We start from the raw sequence: 24,360 nt of genomic DNA, 5'->3' as shown, positions 1-24,360 counted from the left end.
GCGATCTTGGGGGGGGGGGTAGCAGCAGCAAAGTCTGTATTAATTTATGCGCGTCTACAAATATTGTTCTGGTGTAAGGACCAGGGAAATGAAATGGGCGGGCATGTCGTACGCACGGGAAAGTCGAAAAGAGCATGCAGAGTTTTAGCCCGAATGCCTGGGAAAATAAAACGTGGCATTTGAAAGATCAAGATGTAGCTTGGATGATGAGATTAAAACAAGAAATTCTGAAAAGAACTAATCGCGTGTTTTCTCTTGATGCGACACAGACCGCACAGAAAACGATGTGCCCAACAATTCTTCTATTGTTGCTTGTGTACTCATTGCTGAGGTAACGTTTTCACTGAGCCGTTGCCAAGTAACGTTAGCGGGATACACATACAGACATACATACCAATTTTCATAAAGATTGCTTCAAGCGTTCAGAAGTTGATAGAGGGATTCACAGACACAGACAAAATGTATTCTCATAAGTCCACTTTAATTTTTTTAAGAATAAAGTAGGCTAATGTGTCGTAAAGGCATATAATATGAGAATGTCGGCTTATTACAGGTATTGCTGGCGGGTTCTTGTGTGTATGGCAGTGCACATTTGTCTTGCATTGAAGGTGGCAATCTTCTTGAATAGCCGAGCGAATATTGGCTTCTCTAGGAGGAATCTGTTCCACAGAGGTGGTTAGTGGAAGAGAAGGGAATTACCTGTGTTGAACAATAGGTTCATGCTGACCTTGTGACGTATTATGTGTCTAGAGAACCGAAATACCGCGCCAAGATCGTCGGTTGAGCTAATATCCTGGTAACGGCATTGGTGAATGCGCATAGAAATACTTGGTGTATGTTCATATTCAGTTCTTATACTAAAACGCTTCAGTGGCGATATTTCGATGATGCACTGAGCACAATAATAGGCATACAAATGGGACGTCCACTGGGTAAACTGCCTGAGCTGCTCACATGTGCCAGCCGACTCCCTCACTGTATTTTTATATCCTCGCGGGGCTTAGGTTAACCAGCGCTGACGGGAAAGCTTTACATGGAGGACGATTCTACCTGCCTTGGGAGAGTCTTGGGGGTGTTTTGTCCGCTTGGGCCATAAACCTACATTGTTACAACTAAACTCAACTGGATGGACAGGGCGGCTCACTGACGGCCGGTGTTAATGCAGTATGACACTCAGCACTTCTGGAATCATCATCATAAAGTGGAGGGAGCTATGTGCTCCACAAGGGTTAGGGGAAGCAAGTTCCCTCGAGAACTCGACAGCAAATAATTTCAAATGTAAATGACAACGCGTGTTCCCAAAATAATTTGTACTGCTAGATATGAAGGTTGGACATTTTGGTCCTAGCACACATCTAGTTGTTTGTCGCTGGTTTCTGATCTCAGAGGTCCGAGTTCAATTCCATGGTGGCCCATATGAGTGTTGAGGCGCACAATGTGGCACTTGGGCAGACATTTCCTACAGCACTTCGAGTTTCCCCCGTCCATAACTATTCCACCAGTGCTGTCACTTTCCCGTTAACTTCACCACCCGTCACGCTTGAACTCCAGGGAACGGAGTCCTTCATGAGGAATGCACAGTTACTGAGATAGTCCACTGGATCCTGTCCTGGGCCAGATGAGTCCAAGCACATCCTCACAATCTGTTGTTCAACATTCTCCTCAGCGATTGTCCCTATGTAGTGGGTCTGAAGGACCTGCTAATTACAATTTCATTTAATTTCTAACCTTCCCTTGTATACGCGACAAGCTTGCAGCTTTTCTGATAATGTATTAGAACACCATTGTCTTAGGGCAAGGAGCCGGGATAGCGTAGTCGGTATAGCGACTGACTGCGGGATGGACGACGTAGGGGTCAGAGTTCGAGTCCCGGTACGGTTCCTCTTCTCCACGTCGTCCAGACTGGCTCTGGGGACCACTGATTCTCCGACCCAGTGGGTACCTGGGGTAAAGCGGGCGGGGCGTGAAGCTTACCAATCGCCTCCTAATAAAGCCGAGGTCAAAGAAATGTGGATCAATACAACCACTCCCCCATACGCCTTCATGACGTAGTGCTTAATTAGTTAAGCACAGGGACAGCTTCACCTTTACCTACAAATTATTATGCACAATAGACAGCCGCTGGTCCCTGTCTTTTGATAGACGAATGCAGTCCAAATAGCCATGGCTTGTTTCTTTAAGATCAATTTTATTGTTAGCGTCTGCCCTGTTGCCTCTCCCATCAGGCTTTCGGACTAAAGTTTTTTGTGCATTTACAGGTATCGTCTCTCTGCTTCGCACTGTATGCACTCCCACCGCTGTGGAATGCGCTGATGTAGAATTCCGTGTACATTTATTGCATTTTAACGAAGTGTGTGATTATACTTTTTCTTGGTGAAGCAGGGGTCACCGTTTAATGGCCCCGGTGCTACGAAACTGCTTTTGGCCTCATTAAATGCCAGTCAATCAGCAAGCTGCTGGTGGGTACCCACGCAGTACAGCATACGCTCAATACAAAGGTAGGTCATTTTTGTTACGAAGTGGCGCGTTCCGCAGAAACCGCGTCTAAATTTGTTCCAGTGTGCGGCCCTTAGTTTTGTATATGAAAGGCGCAGGAATCAACTTTATAAGGGAACACCTGCGCATAATTATATATAGGCCTGGGGGCACGCGGTAGCATAGTTGGCTGAGGCACTATGCTACAAGTCGGAAGGTCGCAGGTTCGAGTCCCGATGAGGTAGATTTTTTCAATTTACCTAATCCAGCCGCACTATGGTCCTGGGATCGACTCAGCCTCTAACAGAAATAAGTACCAGGAATATTCCTGGAGGTAAAGGGTGGCCGGCGCGTAAGGCTGACCTCACCGCCATCTATGAGCCGATTGTCTAGAAAATGTGGGAGCCTCGACATCTCACAACTCTATGGGCCTCCACGGCCTGATACAGGGACAGCTTTACCTTTATATATATAGACATGTTTGTTGTGCTGTGACATCTCTACGGCAGGGCGTTTGATAGCGTTTACCCCGAGCAAGCTGCCACAGCGGTAACGCCTGTTACTTGTGTTCGAGGAGTGCCCAGTTCGAATCTCCGACAGAGCACCGACTATCTAGAGCTACGGGATTCGTGATTTTACTCAGTCCGTCCATGCAGATACCGGGATAATGTATCATATTGGCCGAGGTCCGCTTCTCTTCTGCATCCATTTAAATTGACGCCGTATTATCTGTGATGTTCTCTTTCATGTAGGGTTGGCCTTGACTTCGTTATGTCGGAGTCGAAATCGGTTCTTGTTCAGTAGAACAGTGTGCAAGCTTACATGTACATGTGACAATTTCGGCCCCTGATTCGCGTACTCTTTTTTTCCCAAAAATACCATTTTTTTCCCTTGGCACTACAGCCCCAGTGGGCCTAGGCTTACCTCCATGAACTTCTCCGTTCACTTCGGTTTTTCTAGATCTTACACATTCGGTAGGACTCCTTGGGCGGGTGATCAGCTCGTCGCAAGGCCTCTACCTGTACACAAACACAGAAGAACGCACACACACACAAACTAAACATCCATGCTCTAAGTGGGATTCGAACCCACGATCCAGGTTTCCAAGCGAGCGAAGACAGTACATGTCTTAGACCGCTCGGCTACCGTGACCGGCAAAAATACCACTTACGCACTTTTATCATGCGCAGTAGTCTGCATAAATTCCTGAAGTTTCATCACAGTCATTAGGGCACTTTCTGTTTCATAGTCGGAATGTTTATATTCGCGTGACACTAACCTGTGATGGGCAAACTCGTGAATCCCGCGTATGGACGAAATCCTTCGATGGGCACATGGAAGGAGACAGAGAGACAGACAGTTGGCATTGGAGAAACCACACTTTCTATGTTTTAGACTCTGCTCGGGTACGCAAAAAAGGGTAGCATTTTTCTAAGAAAATGGGTTATTTTTCGTTTTCTGTGAGAGCAGAGTGTGCTAGATAATGTTTCAGTGAATGCATTGTTGTGAGAAGAATTAACGTTATTCGATTCTAATTGCTTTAATTCGCATTTCTTCCGTAACATGATAAGCTGCCCACTAAAAATGAAGTCACACAGAAAGCCTGGCGACCCTCTCGCTGTCTGTGGTTTGGAAGTCACGCCATCTCTTTTCATATTCCGTAAATCATTAAGCGGAAGAAGCAACAAGGCCGTGTTATAGCTGTGAATGTCCTGAGTAAACTGCGTAAATTAGGAATATCGGTCGCTGTTTTCGGGAACCGCAGAGTAAGCAACGCCAGAGCTCTGTGTAATTGAAGGTGTAGATGCTGGCGGGTCGCTGCTAACTGGAGCGGCGATATGACTGCTCGGGGAGTGTGCCGACCGTGTAAGGTAATAAGGATGGAGCCGCACCCCCCAAGGGTTGCGATGAGTCTATATTACTTACTGTATGTAATATGAGTGCAGCTGCGGCGTAGTTTTCATTACTCTGGCCTGAAGGAGGCTTCTATAACCTCTGAGGTAATCCTCACACATTACCGAGTTCCTCATTCGTCTCCATAGCAAGCCAGTAAGCATCAAAGCTTAAATTGGCAGTATCTAGTTTGTAGTCATGTAACACTGATGTAATGCCTTCAGCTACTTTCATTATGATATATATATATATGTGCGCGTGCGTGTAAAATTTTAAACATTTTGGTGTTTCATATTAGCGGTTAATCCCCAGCGTTGAAAGTGATCATTAGTAAAAGTGCGTATTAAGTGTACGAAATATCCAAAGCTTTACGTCAGCAACAGGCTACACCAAGGTAACTAAGTAACTTGAGAAAATATTAATTAAGAACACAGGGTACAATTCACGACCGCCTCTGTGGTCTAGTCATCAGAGTTCCTTGCTACAGATCCAGAGGTAAGGGTTCGATTCCCGGCGCGACCAGATTTTCTGAGAAGTAGTGGGTCTGGAACGGGGTCCACTGAGCCTCGTGAGGATAATTGAGGAGCTATTTCAAGAAAATAGCGGCTCCGGTCTAGAAAACTGAGATTAACGACCGTGGGGATTCGTTGCGCTGACCACGAGACCGCTAAAGTTGGCACTAACTTCGCTGACAAGCGGCGGTCGCTCGATCGGTCTAGTTCGCTTGCGGACTAAAACCACGGAGCTAAAGTATCTGAACGAAATGAAATGCTTTGTATAGTTTAGTTTACTGTTCTTGAGGTGGGATGAGACTGAGTCCACTCGGTACGTTGGCCATCGACTGGCCTATTGTACCAGCCCCGAATGATAGATCATGAGTGCGAAGCATTTGGTGGAGCGGGAATTGGCAGGGGACACCGAAGTACTCAGAGGAAACCTGTCCCAGTGCCACTTTGTCTACCATAAATCCCACATGACCTCGCCTGGGATCCAACTCGGGCCGCCGCGATAGTAAGCCGGCGACTGACCGCCTGAGCTATGACAGGGCCGCTTTGTGTTCTATGCAGACACATTGTTTGTGATAAATGCAAGGGATTAAAAAATTCTAGAAAATGCGGTAATGGTGGAGGATGTGTCCAGTTCATGTGTTCTCGCACTTTCTGTTTTTGTCTCCACCTGTCGAGGACGAATCGTTTCGCTCTTCTGCATTATGTTCTGTCCTGCGAAAGCAGAGACATTTGGATGTGGTCACTTTTAATTCCATATACCAATAAACTGTATAGCGTATTGGACGAAATAGTAAAGGCAAAGCCATCCCTGTAACAGGCCGTGGAGGCCCATAGGGTTGTGAGACGTTGAGGCTCCCACATTATCTAGACAGTCGGCTTACATATGGCGGTAAGGTTGTGAGCCTTACACGCCGGCCGCCCTTTCCCCCCAGGAAGATTCCTGGTACTCATCTCTGTTAGAGGCCGAGTCGACCCCAGGGCCATAGTGCGGCTGGAAGGATTTGATAAATTGAAAAATCCACCTCATCGGGACTAGAATCAGCGACCTTCCGGCTTGTAGCATAGTGCCTCAAGGACGAAATAGTAGCAAGTAATTTTTTTTTTCCTGATATACAAGTATTCATTTCCATTTGAACAAAGGTCCTAGGCCTACAGAAGTTTTACTTTTCTGATTGAAAATTTGACACATTTGTTGTGTATGTGCGCGCCATATCGATGCTTTCGAAGTGGCGTATTGTAAGCACACTGTAGGCAGAAGTGAGCACAGCTGTTTCTCAAGAGAATGAAGATAGTCAAATATATAAATAGAAGAGTTCTGTCTTCTGGATATAACGCCATGTAGCCCGTTGGAAGTGTCTCCTCCTTGCTTGTCTTAAACTTGAACCCTGAAGATGGAGGCGATATGTTCCTCCGAAATGTCGCTTAGTTTCAACACAGTGCACGGCGTATATCTCGGAAAATAGGACTCTTCATAACCACTGTGAAGATTATTCCGTTTATTGCTCTGTTTATTACATAGGGCTCCAGCAGACGCATCTGCAACGTGAATTACGCAAACTTCACGTTTCACGCTCTTCTTAAAAGGAGACACCTTTAAATGCAAAATTTACTTCCGGGTTTCTGGGCACGTCCTCCGTCTCCAAACCATGTGTCGTATGCTTTGGTTTCGGCAGTTGACCCACTTTCGCGAAGCATATAGGTGTGTGTAGATATGTATAGATGATTTTCGAAAGAGGAATCAAAGCTCAAAAGTAGAAGGCACTATACTAAGCCCTAATTAAAAAAAAAGTATTATTTTTGAAAACGACTTTCCTATCCTGCAAATTATAAGCGAATTTTCTGCCCGCCCCTTTCCTCTTCGGGGCGGGGGGGCGTGGTAGAATAATCATTTTGCTCTGCTGCTGATAGAAAACTCTTCAAAACTACAAATATAGATCATGTACAGTATAATTCCCATTGGTGAATTCATGGAGAAATTCATGGAAATCTTCTGATTACTGTAGACATTCCTACAGGGCAATACAAACACAGCTGTGCCTAGACTTGAATGTTATACCACAAGGCTCAGTGTCCTTCTGAAATGCGCAAATAATAATAATAATAATAATAATAAACATAGGAGCAAACATTTATCAGAGGGACTAATGCTTCGAGCAGAAGTTGTACAGAAAAATGAAATAGGCGTTTTATGCCGAATATACTGCACTTTAATTAAACAAGAATTGTTGGATTTGAGGTTTTCACAGCGGTTGGATGTAATGCTATATAATCCATTGGAAGTCACCGGCACTTCGGAGAAATATTTCGCCTCTATTATCAAGGTGTGCTTGTCACTTGCTTTTAGGCTGGTTTCTTCAACCCTGAAGATGGAGGCGACGTTCTTCCGAAATGTCTGTAGACTTTTATCTCAAAAGAAAGAACTCTTCAAAAATTCTTATATTATGCGTAAGGCAGAAGGTAAAGTTCTCCCTGTGCTTAATTAGTTAAGCACTGCGCCACGAAGACGTATGGGAGAGTGGGTGTATAGATCGACCTGTTCTTGGCCTAGGCATTAGTTGGAGGTGAATGGTTAGCTTCACGCACCGGCCGCTTCACCATCGGGGAAAGACCCCCGATACCCAATGGATGTTATATTGTGCATACATTTTCTAAATTGTACAGGACTTGTTCAGTAAGCAACAATTATCATTTGAATACACAACGGGTTACCAAATAATCCGAAGAGACTGAGATTATCGAAGTCTCTTATTTGCGATATTAATTAAATGAAGCTTCATTCCACATGAATTGATAGGTCTACACATATTTAAAGGTATATTTCATTACAAGTATAATTTCAGTAAAAACATAAACAGTTTTGCGTGCCTCAATAAATTGTAGGTAGAGTTTATGTTCATATCGCTATTTTTACTTCAAAGTTTGTGACAGCAATGCTTTGAAGTTTGCACTTTACAGTTTTACAGTCCTGTTATGTTTCCTCGTGCTCACTGAACAACACATGTACGACACGGTTACCAGGTTAGGCTCGAATTACAGTGTTTCTCTTGAGCAGAGCAGTTGCGCTGCACGAAGTAACAGGCGTCACAATACCTGCCGCTCTTCCTCAGGTGCTGCGGCACGTCCAGCTGCCTCGCTGCTGTGCTGTGTTCTGATATAATTAGCGGTCATGCAGCAATAAAGACGCAGAAGTTAAGTAATTAATGTTTAATTCTGGTAGGAAATAAACATAATTTAGAAATGAGTGCCATGAGAAACTAACTTTCATATTCAGGGGCAATTTCGCAGCTTGCAGTCAAACTTTTGTTTCACTAAAATACATGTTTTGGACGCTGCTAGCTGACTGCTGGCTGTCGGTTTCAGGGCCAGAGCCCCGGCATACGTCTGAATAGGGCCCTCATATATGAGAAGATCGGCACCCCACATTCTCTCCGTTAAACCAGTTCATCTTTCTCAAATCTTTCTCATACTCACTCACTTACTCATGAAGCTGATCCCTTTCTGAGAAGCCGCCAGTTGTGCAGCTACTCGAGAACTTCCCAGGATTTTATGGAACCCGAAGGTTCATTACCGTGTTCACAAGAGCCCTTCACTGATCCCTATCCTGAGCCAGATCAATGCAATCCATACCATCCCACCCTATATCTCTAAGATCCATTTTAATGTTGTCCACCTACCTACGCCTTGGTCTTCCTAGTGGTCTCTTTCCTTCTGGCTTTCTCACCAATATTTTATACGCATTCCTCTTCTCCCCCATTCGTGCTACATGCCCTGCCAATCTCATCCTCCTTGACTTGATCTTTCTAATTATATGTCTATGTGCCTCCTTTAATGCCAGAGACCAAGTTTCATACCCATACAAAAGAACAGGTAAAATTATAGTTTCATATATTCTAATTCTTACGCTTGTAAACAGCATACGAGAAGACAACAGGTTCTGGACTGAATGGTAGCAAGCATTACCTGCATTTTATGTCCTAATTTCTTCCTGAATCAGGTTTTGATTTGTTATAGTCGTTCCCAAATATCTCAACTGTGCCACATTTTCAAAACATCTGTTTCCTATCTTCAAGTCATGATTTTGCCCTGCATTTTGGTGATGAGACAGCAACATATACTTAGTTTTCTCTGTTTTTACTTCTAGACCAGCCTCCTTACTTGCATCAATTAAAGTTTGTGTGTTTTTTTATGGTATCTACATTATCACCCAGTAGATTCACATCATCGGCATAGACCAACAGCTGATGTGTCCCATTTAATTTCAGCCCCACCTGGTTTTCCTGGACGTTCTTAATGACGATTCTAAAGCAAAGTTGAAAAGCAGTGGCGATAAAGCATCTCCTTGTTTTAGACCATTCTGGATAGGAAATTTATCAGACAAATTTACCTATACGGACTTTACTATACGTTTCTTTTAAACACATTGTAATTGGCGTAACTAGTTTCATGGGTACCCCGAAGTCTATCAGAATATTGTACCATACTTCCCTCCTAACTGAATCATAGGCTTTCTTGAAGTCTACGAACAGCTGATGTACTGTCTCATTGTACTCCCATTTTTTCTCCAATATCTGACGAATACAAAAGATGTGGTCAGAAGTTGATCTGTTACGTCGAAACCCACACTGATGATCCCCAATAATTTCATCTATATCTGGATTTAACCTTGAGGGAAGAATATTGGAAAAATTTTGTATGAAGTTGGTAGCAGTGATATTCCCGATAATTACTACAGTCAGTTTTATCACCCTTCTTGTGAACTGGTACAATAATAGACTTCTTCCACTGATCAGGCAATTTTTCCTTATTTCAAATAGAATTACAATAGTTAGTTTATGGATCTTAGAACGTAATATTTCGCCTCCTACTTGAACAAGTTCTGCCGTAATTTGATCACTGCCTGGCAATTTACACCCTTTCAAATTTGCAATAACAATTTCAACCTCAGAAGGTGTAGGATCAGGTACTAACGGCTCAGCTGTATGGATTTCTGTCTGCCTACCATTACTGACCCTATGTACATTCAATAACTGAGAGAAGTAGTTGCTCCACCTATTCAAAATATTGTGGGAATCTGCAAGCAGATCACCATTCTCATCTTTCACTAAGTTACTGCTAGGCTGGTAACCCCTTAAAGCCATTTATTCCTCTATACAGGTCTCTAATATTCTTGTCCTTATTGTTCATTGCAAGCTCATCAATTTTGCCTTTCATATATTCCCTCGTTTTATTCCTGAAATGTCTGCTGGTTTCACGTCTTATATTATTCAGATTATCCCCATTTAACTCGCTTGGATCCTGTAACCACTGCAATTTGGCCTGCTTCTGTGGTTTAATAATTTTGTACATCCTTTATTGAACCGGGGCTTATGCTTCTTCAGTTCATAATAACCTGGAGTCTCTTTGGCAGACATTTTTTTATATTCTGATAGTTTCCAAATCTCTAATAATATCCACCTCAGTGTCTAAGTTTTCCAAACCGCGAACCTATTTGAGATTTCAGCACGATACTGCTCTTTACCCTGTACCTCATTGTCATAATTAGTAACAACATTTCCTGACACTGACTAAAGCCGTCATTGGTGTCGTAATTATGAATACCGAGGGTTTTCAAAATGTCCCATGACATGGTTAACTGAATTGCTGTCAATGAATGACAACAGTGTTTCCAAAAAGTTCACTGAAGTAGAGCTATCCCTGCAACAGGCCGTGGAGGCCCGTAGGGTTGTGAGATGTCAAGGGTCCCACATTTTTAGATAATCGGCTCTTAGATGATGGTGAGGTTGTCAGCCCTACGCGCCGGCCGCCCTTTACGCCCAGAAAGATTCCTCATACTCATTTCAGTTAGAGGGTGAGTCGATCCCAGGGCCATATTGGGAGTGGAATGATTAGATGAATTGAAAAATCAAGTGATTTAATCGGAAATCGAATTCTATACCTTCCGGCTTGTAGCATAGTCCCTCAACAAAGTTTTTTCACTGGCTCTTCCAGTCCATTCCGGGCCTAGGCCTCATATTCAGTCTCATAATCATTTTCCACAGACGGTAGGACTGCTTAGACGAGTGATCAGCCCGTCTCAAGGCCGCTACCTAAACACAGGAAAACACAGGCACAGAATAAAGGCATCCACACACCTAACATCCATGTCCTGAGTGGGATTCGAACTCACGATACCAACGTCCGAGATAGCGATGACAGTTCATGCCTTAGACCGCATGGCCACTATGACCGGCCCCTCAACCAACTACGCTACCTAAAAATCAGTGTACATCAATTTTAATTTGACAAAATAAAATAGGGTGGGCGTTAAATTGTGTCGGCGAGGAACGGCTGTTTGGTTCGCCTGTTCTGTCCTTTTGACTCTATTTAGCGCACGTCACTTCTCCTGAAGTGTCAAGGTTATTCGCTGGTAAGCCGGTAAGGGTATGTAGCCTAAGCGCATATTCACTAATTTCGGTGCCAATGTGTGGGCTGCTGTTGGCGTCGAATATCTGGAAAAGGGCCTACACTTATGCCATGAGGCGAAGTTTTCTTCTAGAACAAGGGAGACCAGAGCTCCCCACGTAGCAGCTGTGTAGCTATTGAAGCTCTGGCCCTCCTCATAGCGACTGAACGGTGCACAGAGTTGTAGAAACATTATAGCGAAGGAAGTCATTCACTGCAAATCTTGTGCCGTCTTGTGAGATGTCGTTGTGCTATGCCAAGGCGAATTGCGTGGCAAGTGAAGCATTTAGATTATAATATTGTGGGTTTTAGGGGAACAGTAACGAATTTATTGAAGGTCTAAAACAAGAGTCTGAAACCGTCGGACTTCTTGATGGCGGAGGACACAGTTCCAAAAAGAAGCTAGCGGACCACCCCTTCTATCTTTCGAGTTGTTAGCACTTGCGTGTAACAAGATACAATCATATTGCTCATAACTCTTGTTTATTTATTTATTTAACGCGCTTTTGCAATACCTCAGACTGTGTAGCGTGGAATGTTCGAATGGTGAATACTGAAGAGGGAGTGTTTACCACAAACCCGCAACGCCCGCTGCATCTATCAGAACTAGTCACATTTGAAAAGATTAGGGCCTCTCTGTGCTGTGGAGTTTTGAATGACGATCCGGTTTATAAGAATTGTTTTTCTTTACGATGTCAGTTACAGCTGTGGGTATCACCCATTCCCCTTCTTCATTGGGTATAGGGAGATCCTTTCCTGAGGGGATAAATGGGTCGGAAAGTGAAACTGACCACTCGCATAGTGGGGGGTTGAGTACAGTTGGGTCCACTCGGTACGGCGGCCACTCATTGGCCTATTGTACCTGCCCCGGGTGGTTATGATGATGGCGAATTTGGTGGAATGAAGATTGAAACCCTCTCCAGCGCCACTTTGTCCACCACAAATCCCACTTGACCAGACCCGGGTTTGAACCCGGCCCGCCACGGGGGGAAGCCAGCGACTAACCGCTTGAGCTATGGCGTGGCCCTAAACTGACCACTCACTTCGTACCAGATGTGTAAGTCTGAAATGCGCTAAGCGTTGTCTCCAGACCCCTCTTGCTTCATCATTGGATGGAAGGTGGGCGTGAGAACAAATTTGCTTACAGATAAATTATGTTTTCTGTTCTCTGAATGTAGTTTCTGTTCAATTTGTACAGAAGCTTAAGTATCGTTGCTCGTTAAGTACATTTTGGCGCCATTTAGAATTCTCTAGATAACTAACCTGCTTTCCTGAAACGTACTGTAGTATGTCATGTTCTCATAAGGAGGCTGTCGGTGAGCGGTACACTGTCAGATACAGAACGTGCCCAGAACTTACATAGCATTTAGACACGGTAAGTTGCTTTTAGGCCGGTCACGGTAGCCGAGCGGTCTAAGGCATGTACTGTCTTCGGTCGGTTGGAAACCGGGATCGTGGGTTCGAATCCCACTCAGGGCATGGATGTTTAGTTTGTGTGTGTGCGTTTTTCTGTGTTTGTGTACAGGTAGAGGCCTTGCGACGAGCTGATCACCCGCCCAAGGAGTCCTACCGAATGTGTAAGATCTAGAAAAACCGAAGTGAACGGAAGTTCATGGAGGTAGGCCTAGGCCCACTGGGGCTGTAGTGCCAAGGAAAAAAATGTTGCTTTTGCATATTCTTCCTCTCCATAGCGATGATACAGAAACTGTTTCATTAATATGCCAAAGCCACACGTGTCTAAGTATGAATTAATGAAATGTCATACAGAAATCTTATATTCTCTCTCTCTCTCTCTCCAATATCTGCAGCGTGTCTTCACTATTGCGTTCTCACAGTTACAGTACAAACTAATTTTCGCAGACAGCCGACAGCATAGAGAGTACTGTCTTCTTTGATATAACGCCGTATAACCCGGTAGAAGTTTACCGACGTTTCGGAGCAACGTGCTGCTTTCATATTCAGAGTCGAAAAATGCAGCTTATTACTTGTTTCTTCCTCGTTGCTTGATTATCTTGTCGTAGATCCTGAAGATGGAGCCACGTTTTTCGGAATGGCTGGCGAACTTCTATAGATGTGTACGGTGTCACATTCCGGAAGGTAGCACGTGTCATCACAGCGAGAACCTCATATCCGACCGACAGTATATTTTAATTTTCTCTTGAATACATATTTTGCGGGTGTCGTGTAACCGACTTCAGTTGTCAATGTTTTAATGTTTGACAGACTCTCCAACTTTTTTTCCGGTTGTGTGGTCTCATCATATCGATCTCTGTGGCTATTACATGACACATTTTCATTTATATGCGATTTTGGTGTTTATTGGAAAGGGACGGCAGTTGTTATAAGCTGAAAATGATTCCTAATAACATAAAAAATGAACGCGCAAACATCAGCACAGACAGGAGTCGTTGAAGCTTATTAGCGGTTGATATACAGGATGTCCGGACGAAAGGCATCCAAAATAAAATCATTATATCTCAGAAAGAATTTATTATACACATTAGTGGGTTACACCATTACAAAGGGAAATTATCAAATTTTTTTCTCTGCTTATATAACTTTCTCAATAAATTTAAATGCGGGCTCCCTTGGTGGCACGACAAATATCCATACTTGAAGCATGTTTGGTGTTACCGTAGCCACAGCGTCCCTTATGCGGGCTTTCAGGTGTTGCAGCACGTTGATCTTAACCTGGTAGACATAACCCCACAAGAAAAAATCCACTGGAGTTTAATCTGGCGACCTAGGAGGCCAAGCGATTGGTCCACCTCTGGCAATTCATATCCCAGCCATCTCTGTCCAGGTGATTCCTAACATGGCGGCAGTAATGTGGCGGCGCATGCGCGTAAGCTTGGTATGAGAAAAAAGAACTTGCAGCGTTCCCCTTTCCGATGACATAAACCGGATACGTGTATGACAATTAGTTTTCGAGATATACATTTTCTGTTTTGGATACCCTTCATCCGGATATCCTATATCCGGTTGCTTGTGTCTAGGTTCTTCTGATAGCCAGTGCTTCGATGGAATTTTGAAGTAATTGTCCAGTTTTCCAACACGCTCCTTAATTTGGTTTATGTACTTATCTAAATTAAAATCAGTAATACCCAAACACCGGATCGCCTGTGTGGTTTAGTGGTCAGAGTTCGTGCCTACAGATCCAGAGGTCCGGGTTCGATTCCAGGCGCTTCCAGATTTTCTGAGAAGTAGTGGGTCTGGAACGGGGTCCACTCAGCCTCGTGGAGATAATTGAGGAGCTATTTCAAGGAAATAGAATGGTCCTACAGAACAAATAAGTTGCACTAAAGTTACTCGAATCTTGTGGCCGAGGTAGTTTTGTGAACTAATTTATCTGCTATTATAATGCCTGCTGGGCCGGTCACGGTAGCCGAGCGGTCTAAAGATCGCTTGGAAACCGGGATCGTGGGTTCGAATCCCACTTTGGGCATGGATATTTAGTTTGTGTGTGCGTTTTTCTGTGTGTACAGGTAGAGGCCTTGCGATGAGCTGATCACCCGCCCAAGGAGTCATACCGAATGTGTAAGATCTAGAAAAACCGAAGTGAACGGAGAAGTTCATGGAGGTAGGCCTAGGCTCACTGGGGCCGTAGTGCCAAGGAAACAAAAAATGCCTGCTGAACATTCAACGGAGTATCTTCATATGTTATATAAACTGTGTTAGTTATTGTTTTAATACTGTTTAATTATAAGTTTTATAAGCCAGTGCAGAGGTGAGACCGTAGTGATGCTCTCGTACATAGGGCTTCGTGACCGTATGGCGCATTTTCAATAATGCAGTTATTGTTTAATATACATTTCAATATAGGCGTTTTACATCGCCATAAGTACAAAGTTCGTAAGGAATTAAAGGCATTTGCTAGCTCAGTTCTCGCAAGAGCGTGGACTTCCGAATAGATTCCGTAAAAGTTATAAGTGAATTCAATAGGAAATATTCAAAGGGCATTGCCTTTTATGAATATAGATTATTCAGATACCTACATTATAAGATTAACAAACAAGATTTTGTAAGCAATATTATAACGGTGGTTTGCTAGGAACGTGGAGTTTAGCAGTTGACACACTTCGCTGCACTGTATCTGCATTTTCCTGGAAGGACCGTCGTAAAGCACGAAAGAATCTCAGAATGAGTAGGTTTCGTCTGACGGGGAAAGTCATTCCTTTCGTATCTCCAGCCCACACTCCCTCTCTCTCTCTCTCTCTGTTTCCTTTATCACTGTCTTACCTTGTGCTCCTTCTCTTTACGTCTCCCATATTTCTTGATATAAATATTGTGGTATAGCTCAACACGAAGACAGACAGACAGTTCGCCTAGTCGGACGCAGTAGCTGCGCGATTTAAGGCATGAAGTGTCTTCGCTCGCTCGGACGCTGGGATCGTGGGTGCGAATCCCATGGGTGTCTGTGTGCGTTTATTCTGGGTTTGTGTTGTCTTGTGTTTAGGTAACGGCCTTGCGACGGGCTGACCACTCGCCCAAGGAGTCCTACCGACTGTGAAAAATGATTACGGAACTGTATAAGGGACTAGGGCCCTGAATGGGCTGGAAGAGTCAGCGAAAAGAACAAGATTTTTATGTTTCCATTTTAACTCAAAGAAAGAGCTCAGACTTTCAAAATTATAAATGTTATTTGTCTTTAAATATACATAAGTAATGTAAACCTAATGTAATATTCAGTCGTAGAATGTAGTTCATGATAGATTGCGAGTGTAGTTGAAGTGGCACCTGCCCTACATTACAGTACAGTTCTTTTTAACTCGCTTAGTGGGGGGTCGAGTCCAGCTGGGTCCTCACGGCACTGCGGCCACTGATTGGCCTATTGTAGCCTGCCTCGGGTGATTATGATGATGGAGAATTTTGTGGAATGAAGATTGGCAGGGGAAACTGAAGTACTCGGAGAAAACCCTCCCCAGCGCCACGTTGCCCACCACGAATCCCACTTGACCAGACCCGGGATCGAACCCGGGCCACCGCGGTGGGAAGCCAGCGACTAACCGCTTGAGCTATGGCACGGCATTACAGTACAGTTAACGTATCACTCACAGTGTGCCATTAGATGACCACGTCTGCCGTGAGGTCAGCCCCATGCAACATTATGCTGTATTTATTCTGGGAATTAACGTGTTTCCCCTCTTCATAACAAACGAAACACAGAACGTATTGTTTCGTGGATATAGCGGCCGAATATCCCGGATGGTTGCTTCTCTAAATGGGGTTGGATTGCTCTTAATTTGATACCTCGCAGTCAGAGAACGAAGTTACTCCACATTAACGTTATGCACTACTTGCTCATCATAGAAACTTCCGCAGGGAACTTTCCTGAAAATGGAATGGTTTTAGAAATTATTGCTTTATATGTAATCGGAGAATTGGGATGACGGATCTTTTTCTCTGTGTTTCAGGTGAGTGGTGGAGCTTGTGCTGGAGACGAATCGCACGAAAACAGCAACGTGTAAGGCCTGATTAATGCTGTACAGACGATCAGTCTTGTCGGAGTTGTATTTGGGTAATGGAAGTTTATCTTCCGAACGTAATACTGTAGCGGTGATGTGCTGGCATATTGGATTCGTCCGTAGAAGGTAATGCGATTGGATCCTATTGGAGTCGGAATCTTTCATTGCATGCAACTGTAAAAATGTTACGTAACCTAACCTTTATTAAACATTCGGAACTTCGCCATGTTTCGAATCGCTTACTTGTAGACAATATTTCAATCAATTTGTAGAAATGTTTATAATACAGCTTAATACCAAATTGTTTAGAAGTAACTGACGTGGTATAGCCATCGCTGTCCAACAGGAAATGGAAGAAACTTTTGGTATATTCTCCATGTTGTTTTTACAAGAAAATTGACGTAACGAATGTTTCATATTTTTTTTTTAAATCTGTAACCACACATAATTCCAGGGACTTACGTCACTGGTCGCTAGTGTCTCATACATTACAGTTTCCTGCCTTCGCCGAGTTGAAATTATGTCTTTTTTATGGGCTGTTTTATTACTGGGTATCTAGACTGTGTAGCATCGAATGGTAAGATTATTCGCGAATGATAAATTGGGAAGTATTCTAGTCTAGGTAGGATGCCGGAATTTCCGTAGGGTAAGCAAAAAAACCACAAAGATCCTTAAGATATCCGGCGCCACAGCCGAGATTCGAACCAAACACCTTCAGAATACGAGTCCAGAGCGTTGTGGCCCCTCAGCAGACATCAGGTTGGGGAGACATCCAGAAGTATATATGCATTTACCTAATTTCGTGAAAATCGGGCATAACTGGTTCAGAATTTGAAAGGTTTACACAGACGCGCGGTTATATCAAAGGCTTGAGCCTACTCTTTTGTGGAATGAAATGACCTGGAAGAGTAATGACGGTATTATCTTGAAATTAGTTATAAATCTGTCGCAACTATAACGGCACATAATAGTTTTCATCTTTAGAAAATTAGCTTGATTATTCTGAAACGGGGGATATGAGTAACTTACTGCGGTACATTTGGTTTGTTTCATTCTGGTACGTCACACTAATTCATTCATCTGTAATCTGTCAGGACGACAGGTCCACAGTCTCCTCCAAAAGAGTTCCTCCACTTGATGCGATCTAGAGCTTTCTCCTTCAAATGAAAATATCCTCTTCTGTCCCCAAGGTCATCCAGCATCTTCTTACGTCTTCTTCCTCGTCTTCTGGTCACTTCTATCCGCCCCTCTATCTTTCCTTCAATAACTTCTTTTAGAAGGCAGTTTCTGCGTAAAACATGACCAATCCAATTAGCCTTCCGTTTTCTTATTTCGTGTAGGATATTCCTCTGCTCACTGACTCTAAATAACACTTCTTCATTTCTCACATAATCGGTCCAACTGATCTTCTCCATCCTTCTCCAACACCACATTTCGAAGCTTTCCAGATGTTTCTGATCTACTGCCCTAAGTGTCCAAGTTTCAGCCCCATACAAAGCGATGCTCCAAATGCAGCATTTCACTAGTTTCTTCCTCAAATTTAAGTCCAATTTGCTGGTAAAAAGATTCTTCTTCTTGCTAAATGCAGCTTTTGCCATGGCAATATTCAGTCCTCACCCTCGCATTCTGCTTTTATAAGAGCTGTATAATATTGTGTTCTCAGTCCTGTCCTTCCTTCTTATTTTCCTGCAGAATCGTTTATGCCCTTCTATCGCATTAATGCTACATGCCCTACCCATCTCATCCTTCTATATTTGATGACTCTGATGAATTTTGGCGAGGATTACAGATCACGTGAGCTCCATTTCCTGATCGCATTGCGTTTTCATTTATGTCAGTTGGGTCTGTAAGGTCTGATGCTCTCACAGATGTGCCTTTAAAGACTGTCGTCTTCTGGGATGTGACAGACATTTGCAGACGTTTCGGCGAAACGTTCTGCCTCCATTTCCGGGGTAGAAGATGGAGGCAGCACACTCCTCCGAAACGTCAGCAAAGGCATACCGAACTACACGGCTTCACATCCCAGAAGCCGGTAATCTAAAATGGACCTGCTGCTCGCTAACTGGGCCCAGTGTGTACCATCCTTTAGTTACGGTGCCTGACGTTGGTAGTCCTGGGATATTGCGTTCGTGCAGTGATCACTCCGTATGCAATGAAGACACGTGTACTTCAGACAAGCAAATATGTCAACATTGTCTTGTAAACCAGTGTATTCACTTATTGGTACGCACGGCGCAAAGTAGGACAAATGTTTCCTTCTTTTCTGTCTCTGTGCTTTCTGCGGAAGGCATGAAGTCGAACTGAACAGATGCCTCATGTACTTCCCCGATAAGGCTAGATCCGGCGCATTCCCGCTGTCGTCTTCTCGAGGAGAGTTGTTATAGCTTTTTGGCTTGTGACACCGTGCAACCCTATTGCTGGCTACCAGTCAGTGAGACCCCAGTTCATGTCTCCACGAGCGTCTCACTCTCTCTGTGTAAGTGCAGGCAATTGCCCTGCCGGTTTACTCCTTTCTGATTCATCTCACGGCGGTGACTTCTGGTATGTGACGCCGTGTAGTTTGTAGAACCCATCGCTCCATTTTCCCTGACTTTCCTGTACATAGCCCTGGCGGTTAAACGTAGTTTCCCACCACGTCGACCTGGGTTCGATCCCCATGTGGAATTTGTGGTGGAGAACGTGTCAATGTGGCAGGTGTTTTCTGAGATTTTCGGTTTCCCCTGCTCATTTGTTCCACAGCCATTAGTCATCCTATCACGGGCGGTGTATTGTCTCGATATTAACAGCCTCGTTAAACACAAACAAAGAAACGAACGGTGCCTCTACCACCAGTCGGCCATTAAGCTCATATCTTTTCCAGTAACTATGCCACGTATCCGCTTTTCTTTTCACTGTTCTCCGTAGTCGTATTCGTTCGTTCAGGGCCCAACTCCTGTTCCTCTTTCATTCTTTTCCACCCTCTGCAAATTCTTCTACGCTGAAGATGGCTGCAGTAGGTTCCACCCAGATGTTAGCAACGTTTCACCTGACCACTACGTACATGGTGCCACATCCCAGAATACATTAGGCTTCAGTGTGGCTTTTATTGAAGAAGTTTCCGGTTCGAGTCTCTACTGCTGCACCGCTATCTGGACGGAGAGCTTTTGATGTTTTCTTTAGTCTGCAGGAAAGCGGCGGGATGGTGTTTCGGTGGGCGCTATGACCATTCCTTCGTGCATACATACGCAGATGTTCATACAGCCCGAATTGATGAAAGACCGCGTCCGCAGTTGATAAAGCGGCTTTAAATATCCCCGCCAACCAGCCATCGACTCTGTTTTTTTTAGTAATCCTATCACATATTCCTCATTCGACGCTGTATCTGTCGTCAGGCATTAAATTAACCACTTAGTCTTAGTTCGTAATTATGATGTCTTATTTTATATATGTATATCTCATGCGATTACAGTTAAAATTTGTAATTGATGAGAAGTCGTTGAATGCCTTTCACGCTAACCAGTAACTAATCATTCAGAATTTATGATGCTGAAAATTATGTCTATTTCATGTTCTTTCTCGAGGTGAAATGAGAGAGCTGAGTTGCAGCACATTGCATTGCTAAGCTTGAATACATTGATGATTAATTTTGTTTAATTCTCATTAGTGGGGCATGTAGTCCAGCTGGGTCCACTCGGCACGGCGGCCACTGATTGGCCTGTTGTACCTGCCCCGGGTGATTATGATGATGGAGAATTTGGTTGAATGAAGATTGGCAGGGGAAACCGTAGTACTCGGAGAAAACCCGCCCCAGCGCAACTTTGTCCACCACAAATCCCACTCGACGAGACCCGGGATCGAACCAGGGCCTCCGCGGTGGGAAGCCAGCGACTAACCGTTTGAGCTGTGGCGCGGCCGGGAAACATTGACGTTGGTTATGAAGACGGTCGTGTTTTCGGAGACGTTTCATTCCGAGAGTATGCTTCAGCTGATGGGCAGCGTTGTCAGTTATATACACGCACCTGCGCATTTAGGAAGTCGAACGTTTCTGTTAATGACACTTTGAAACTTCCCTTTTTCTATGCATTTTTATTTGTAATCATTAATTGCTGGGATACATCGAGTTATTAATGTATTTCGCAAGAAGTGACGCCGTAAAATTGTGAATAAATCAATGTTTAATTGTTTAAAAATTTATAGCGTTCCTTGCGCAAATCATAGCTTCGAATTCATTTTAGCCGGCTCATGTTGTGTCGCTCGACAGATGCATGTTAGCAGCCTGTCGCTAGGAGATGCTAGTAAACCCAATTCCTGAAAGTTCATCTACCTTAAATGCATACTTCAAAGTGTGACAGCGACCGACTTGCGTAATGGAAGTAATTACTGTACTGCTCTTATCCGTGGTTCTGTAAACAGCTTCAAGGCTTCAAGAGGATGGAGCCAGCCATAGTCAGCGGTAACAAGCGCAGGTCAAGACGTACAGACGTGGTAGACCACTGGAACACTGGGACAGGAATGTTTGTCTACTCCTTTTTTGTGTCCTGTGTCCAGTGTCCTGTGTCCTGCCGACCTTTCATTGGAACCCTACGAGCATATAGCAGACAAGCAGAAGCGCCTGTATGTATGTATATATATCGAACAGTTCTGACGTCTATTCTGGAGGTACCTGGTTATAATCTCGATAGGGCACCGGCTGTGTTGAGGCGTTTCTAGTGGTTTTTCCTCAGTCCATCCACGCAAACACCAGGATACTCCTACAAATTAGACAAGCCCGTTTTCTTCCACAGTCTTTCAGGTTCATCATTCTGTTGTCACCGTCTGCCCCTACATTGGACCAGCTAACAGCGTCTTTAGACAACCCATAAATAATTGGAAATCACAAATAACTACAACTTGGTAGAACGTATAGCGCTGAAAAATGAAATCGAAGTTTACTCGCCGAGGCTGGAGGTGGGGGTTCGAGTCGCACCCAAGACCTCTACCGCAGTGCTTGCATATTGCTTCAACATCATTGACTACCGCGCATATTAACACGGGTCTCGTAGTCAGTTTCGTAATATACTTCATTTGGGCGTTCCCTCTATTGTCCGCAATGGGAAACAGCAAACAAAAACACTAGAACACAAACACACACACACATATATATAAAACGGGGTGATTGAATTCGCACAGTGAGTCTGCTATAAACCGCCAGAGAAGACAGTCTAGTATCGGCCGAGACACTGTGTAAGCAGTATTTGTAACACTGCAAGTGGTAATGATTGTAAAGTGTGTAAGGCGAGCGAGCGGAATAAATTTGCTATATCAAACACGGCGTAAACTTATTTGTAGCGTGACAGTATGCTGTATTGTATATATTGTGACTAGCAAAGCGACTCGTATTTATTCTATTTCAAAACGTACTTCAGCCACTTCATATCCCCGTCTGGAAACTAGATCCGTTTTGTATTCATGGATCGTTTATATAATCTCGCGCTTATATTCTTAACACCATATCTCCAGATATTATATTACGAGTAGTTAAATGTAACTTCTATTTCCTGCTTTCTATCCGTATCTCCTTCAAAAGGTTTTGTATTGCTAATTTGTTCTGGCTAACTTTTACATTTACAAAATCAATAGCTGGAACAACTGAAACAACTTGGACCCTTTAATGCGGTTAAATGTTTCATTTGATGGGACACATATGTAAACACTTTCGGGACAGTTTATACCCCGCCGTGCCCTTAATCTCAGGTTTAGTTTCAGCGGATAACCCCAATAAAACAGAAACTTCCTTGTTGTCTAACTGCTTCGCCATTGTTAAATCCCAAAGCCCTTTGTTTCATTTGATCGTGAAGTGAGACAATGCATTGCTTTCCAGCACGAAGCTAATGGTGTTAAAGACAACAAGCGGTGACGTATTCATGCCAACCATTGCCAGTTTTCCGGATGAGTAGATATAGACTAAAGTTAACGCGCGATGTTTCTTTACGGAGGGATGTACTGTTTAGCTTTGTCCATGTCGTGATCGGCTCAGTGTTAAGTCCATGCTCTCGGATCGCGTTCCTCTGAGCTCTGCCTCTTCTTGGGTTGGATTTTATAACATCCTTAGATGCGAAATTACATCTTAAGCTTGTCGTATGGAATCACACTGATACGAACTTGGATATGAAATGGTTCGTACGAAAGGTTTTTAACACAAGCCTACTGCATGTTGATGCTTTGAAACAGTGGATAGAGCAAGTATGTTCCACATGACTGAACATTATGAAATTCCCCATTTGTTCACAGAGGAGTATACTTGTATATGTGTTTCATATGATTCTCAGAATAGACAGCACCCATTTTCATTTCCATTTTATTATGAAGACGCAGTTTTCTTTCTGAGGTAGAAGGAATTTATTTTTTGAAATGTTAATTAGATGAAGGGGTTGAAGGGAAGTCGTTGTAGGTGTAGTATTTTTTTTTCAAAGGCGCTACAGCCCCAATTTGGGCCTTGGCCTACCTCCATGAAACTCTCCGTTCAGTTCGCTTTACTAGATCTTAGACATACGGTAGGACTCGTTGGGCGGGTGATCAGCTCGTCGCAAGGCCTCTACCTGTACACAAACACAGAAAAACGCACACACACAAACTAAACATCGATTCGAACCCACGATCCCGGCTTCCGAGCGAACGAAGGCAGTGCATGCTTTAGATTGCTAGGCTACCGTGACCGGCCAGGTGTAGTATTTATTCTACTTAATATAATATTTGCATCTGGATTAGAGCTGTATATTTGTCATGCATAGTCCATGGTTTTTAGACTTGTCGTTTTAAATATGATGAAACATTCAGTGTGAAGTACATCTCATGGCATAAAACACAGTGTCACGTAGAAGATTCTGAGCCAATGTGACTACATCAGGTAGTCTGTAATGCGATTCGTAGAGATGTTGAATAATTTTTCAGAAGTAACAGTATTGAAAGAACTGAAATTACCTTTAGACAAATCTTGGTCCTGAATTCAAGATGACATAATAGTTTCTGATGAAGAGGAGGATTTCCTGCTATGTCCTCATTCAAATCCAGCACGGCCTTCGTTCTCTGGTTGTTATACAAACGGGCAGCAACGGTTAAAATTTTGTCTAGAACACGTCCACGATTTGATCTATACAAGGTATATTACAGCCTAAATTTTCAGACAGAAATCCGAGTTAAATTGGGGAACTCAGTCGGTTTCAGGCCTGCTTATTTATTGTTACGTGATAAATGACGATTGTCGGGGTTTTGTTTGATAATCGGATTTATTGAACTCACAAACAATTCGTAACTATATATAACTCACTGAGTTACACACTCCAAAGATAATTGTAACAACAGCACACACAGAATCAGCGACGGCGTGACTCAAGTAAATACAGATGCTCGCCGCTTATCTTTGATTTGTGTTTTGAGAGCAGGAACTTCGAAATTTAAACGTTTAAGTACATAGGTTTCGAGTTTTTCCAGCGACGATTATCCGTACTGTGGTCGTGTCTGCTAGCATATATATATATATATTCATTCATTCATCAGTAATCTGTCAGATGACAGGTCCACAGCCTTTTCCAAAACAGTTTCTCCATTTAATGCGATCT

At 43.6% G+C, this 24,360-nt stretch overlaps 1 long non-coding RNA gene across 1 annotated transcript in view; it reads left to right on the top strand.

Moving 5' to 3' along the window:
* LOC111871020 overlaps positions 1 to 24,360 on the top strand; it is a 524,678-nt gene that overhangs the window by 386,591 nt on the left and 113,727 nt on the right. The gene's annotated exons all lie outside the window — the stretch shown is intronic.

Source organism: Cryptotermes secundus, unplaced genomic scaffold, assembly GCF_002891405.2.
Source record: "Cryptotermes secundus unplaced genomic scaffold, Csec_1.0 scaffold1606, whole genome shotgun sequence".
NCBI lineage: Eukaryota > Metazoa > Arthropoda > Insecta > Blattodea > Kalotermitidae > Cryptotermes > Cryptotermes secundus.
Note: the sequence above shows the minus strand (reverse complement) of the source record. Positions and strands in the feature narration are given on the sequence as shown.